Raw genomic sequence first — 3977 nt, forward strand, 5'->3', positions numbered from 1 at the left:
AAAAAAAATTTCTACGATAACCCGACCGATCAACCCGATCTTTCTGCGAATCGATACGTGGTGAACGTGATTCTGCGATTTTACGATTACGCCTATCCACGATTAATGCATCAGTAATGAATATATTGTTCCATTTCGTCTGTGCTTTAATATTCTATTAACGAAACTCGATGCTTGATCGATCGGAACCGATTTGTTATATAATAGATTTCAATTTTTAATCATTAAATAACCTTTTTAACAGGTTTGCGGCTCTGTTGAAAAATAAAAAATAACGATATTATTATTATTATTATTATTATTATCGATAACGAAGAATTTATCGATCGTTGATAAGTTCAAATGATCCATCACGTTTCTCTCTCAAAAAAAAAAAAAGAAAAAAGAAAAGAAAAGGAATCGAAGAAGAAGATTCGAAGAATTTTACCCCTCCCTCCCCACCTTTCATATTTCTCCAAATCTCCGTGATAAAATTTATCCGCTCGAGCGGAATTTAAAAATCTCGCGTGAATCGAATCGGGACGTGACGAACCCGTTTTTTCTCTCTCGAGCTTGGAGAGCAATGGAGAATACGCGAGAAGAAAAGATCTGTAAGGGGCTTAAAAATCGCGAATACATTGTTAAAAGTTAAAGAAAGATCGCGTTTTCCTCTCCTTCGAATCTCCTCTCTGCTCGTTGGCTGTGTTTGCTTTCGAGTTTCGTGCGATTTTCACGATGGGAGAAACATCGTACGGATATCTGGCCGTGGCCAGATACGTGATCCGCGAGGAAGAGGAGGAGGGAGAGACCTCGTAATGTTAGAGAAATATCTTCTGGATACCGTCGCGTATCCGGAATGCACGTGAAAGCCAGCTTCGCCGTAAACGTCGATCAACGATATCGCATTGTTGTCGACGGGGCTCTTTCGGGCAGCCTTGAGAAGAGCGGCCGTGGGACGATCGTTTCGCACGGTTGTTGGAGATTCTGAAAATATTTCCTCGGGCAGCTGGGTTATTGGAAAGTAATTTCTTCGTGGAAGGAGATAAATGTAAACTTTAGAAACTTTTGGAACTAGTCATTATCACCGCCCGATTTTGCAAAATGTCGATAAATTCGATATTTTCTTGTTGAATTCGAGAATAGAAATTGAGTTATATATTTTTGATTAAAGATTATTAAAATTGTGATATGAATAGAATCTACTAAATGCTTGTTTCGCGGTTCCAAAATTTTTTCCCATCTTTCAATACCGTATTTAAAACAATACGAATTTTACTTTAGATTAATTTCTGAGAAATTAATCCCGAATAATTGAAACTTGCGCATCGAAATTTTCTTAGATTTTAAATTTCTTAAATTTTCCTCTCGGAATTATTTCTTTTAAATACAGCTCTCTTCATCCTCCATTGTCCTTGTTCCAATTTTTAACCTCAAACGTCGTCCCAAATCAGTTTTTAATGCCACGAAATTTTCTTACTCTTTCTTAAATAAAAAGAATTATGATTCGTTTTGCAATTGATTAAAAAATAACATAATAAAATTATTTTTTTTGTTAAACACAATTCTTTTCATTATTCTTTCGAAAAATTTATCCTTGGTCCAATTTTTAATCCTAAACTCTCAAGTCAATTTTTAATGCTACGAAATTTAGATCGAAATTTTCTTATTTTTTCTTAAATAAAAAGAATCATAATTCGTTTCGTAATTGATTAAAATTAATGCAGTAGAATTATCCTCCATTATTTTTTCTAAAAATTTGTCCTTGGTCCAATTTTTAACTCCAAACATTGTCCTAAATCAATTTTTAATGCTAAATTTAATCGAAATTTAAATCGAAATTTTCTTATTCTTTCTTAAATAAAAAGAATCATAATTCGTTTCGCAATTGATTAAAAAATAACGCAGTAGAATTATCCTCCATTATTCTTTCGAAAAATTTGTCCTTGGTCCAATTTTTAACCCCAAACGTCCCAAATCAATTTTTAATGCTACAAAATTTAGATCGAAATTTTCTTATTCTTTCTTAAATAAAAAAAAAATCATAATTCGTTTCGTAATTGATTAAAAAATAACGCAATAGAATTATCCTCCATTATTCTTTCGAAAAATTTGTCCTTGGTCCAATTTTTAACCCCAAACGNGTCCCAAATCAATTTTTAATGCTACGAAATTTAAATCGAAATTTTCTTATTCTTTCTTAAATAAAAAAGAATTATGATTCGTTTCATAATTGATTAAAAAATAACGCAATAGAACGTCATCCCAAATCAATTTTTAATGCTACAAAATTTAGATCGAAATTTTCTTATTCTTTCTTAAATAAAAAGAATCATAATTCATTTCGTAATTAATTAAAAAATAACGCAATAGAACGTCATCCCAAATCAATTTTTAATGCTACAAAATTTAGATCGAAATTTTCTTATTCTTTCTTAAATAAAAAGAATCATAATTCATTTCGTAATTAATTAAAAAATAACGCAGTAGAATTATCCTCCATTATTCTTTCAAAAAATTTGTCCTTGTTCCAATTTTTAACCCCAAACATCGTTCCAGATCATCAATTTCTGGGAAACTAATCCCTAACACTCCGTCACTCCGTGAAACACGCAATCTCATCAGGGCGCAACAGGACAAAAGCCTCGATCGAGTTGGCAGTAATTATGAATCGGGCAACTGTCCACGAGTAGTACACAGATTCGAGTCGTCTCCCCGGTGGCCGTGAAAACCGTGGTATATTCGGGGATGGAAGTTTGGGAATCGCGTCCGTGTCGGGTGGTGGTCACTCGAGGGATGACGGGCGTCAATTATAGACGGTGGAACGATGGAACAACGTGGCTCGTGTTGGCGATCCCCGTCAATAACCGTAACCGTGACGAGGACGTTTCCATCTTTGCCGCTACATTGACAGCTCCGTGGGATTAGCCCTGGGTCGCTGCCTCGTTCCCCTCAAAATCCACCGATCGGATCCATCGCTCGAATATAAATCGTAAGGTAATACCTAGGTTGCCCCTATTACGCCTCGCAAATTCAACGATATATATACATGGAATTCGATTATCGAGTAAAGTAGCGAACGAAAAATTGCAAAAAATAAAGTGAAGTGAATTTCTTCTAAGAAATATAAATGATTGTAATAAAAATAAGTAAGTAATTTCACGTATATTCTCGATAATACGAAATTAATTTTGTGGATTTTTAACAGAAGGAATCAGAACGATATAAAATTTTTCTAAGAACAGCAGATTGTTGTGTACGTGGAAATTAGATTGTTGCATAATTCGGATGGCTGATTCGTAATGTGATTAATCTTACGCGGCTCATCGAAGATCCCTACTTCTCCAAGATGAACGTGGAGAATAAAGAAATTTCGTTTTCAAACGAAAAAGAAAAAAGAGAAAAGCTTTGAATCAACGAGAATTCTTTTAACCCTTCAACTCTTTCGAGCTTGGAATAATCACAAAAAATTCATAGAACTTTGTGAACTCGCAAAGAAAATAAAATAATAGAAATAAATCATTTTATAAATATTCTTCGAACTTTGAACTCGCAGAGAAAATAAAATAATAGAAATAAATTATTTTAAAAGTATTCTTCGAACATATCAAAAAAAAAATCAATATCGACTTCAATTTTTTCATAAACACGATTAATCCTATTTAATTCTAATTCGGATGCCGTAAAAAATTTTACAAGATTCGAGACAAACGAAACGAATCTAAGCCGTAAATTCCGAGAAGACTGGATCAAAAAGTTGGAATTAAAAATTTAAAGTAAGCGGCACCGGTTAGATATCGTTCTATTTATACGGAGAGGAGAACTTATTAAAAAAAAAAAAATATCAATATCGACTTCAATTTTTTATGAAAGCATAAACATGATTAATCCTATTCAATTCTAATTCTATGCCGTAAAAAATTTTACAAGATTCGAGGCAAACGAAACGAATCTAAAAAAAAAAAAAAAAATCAATATCGACTTCAATTTTTTCATAAACA

This window comes from Apis dorsata, unplaced genomic scaffold (assembly GCF_000469605.1).
Source record: "Apis dorsata unplaced genomic scaffold, Apis dorsata 1.3 scaffold_83, whole genome shotgun sequence".
Taxonomy (NCBI): Eukaryota; Metazoa; Arthropoda; class Insecta; order Hymenoptera; family Apidae; genus Apis; species Apis dorsata.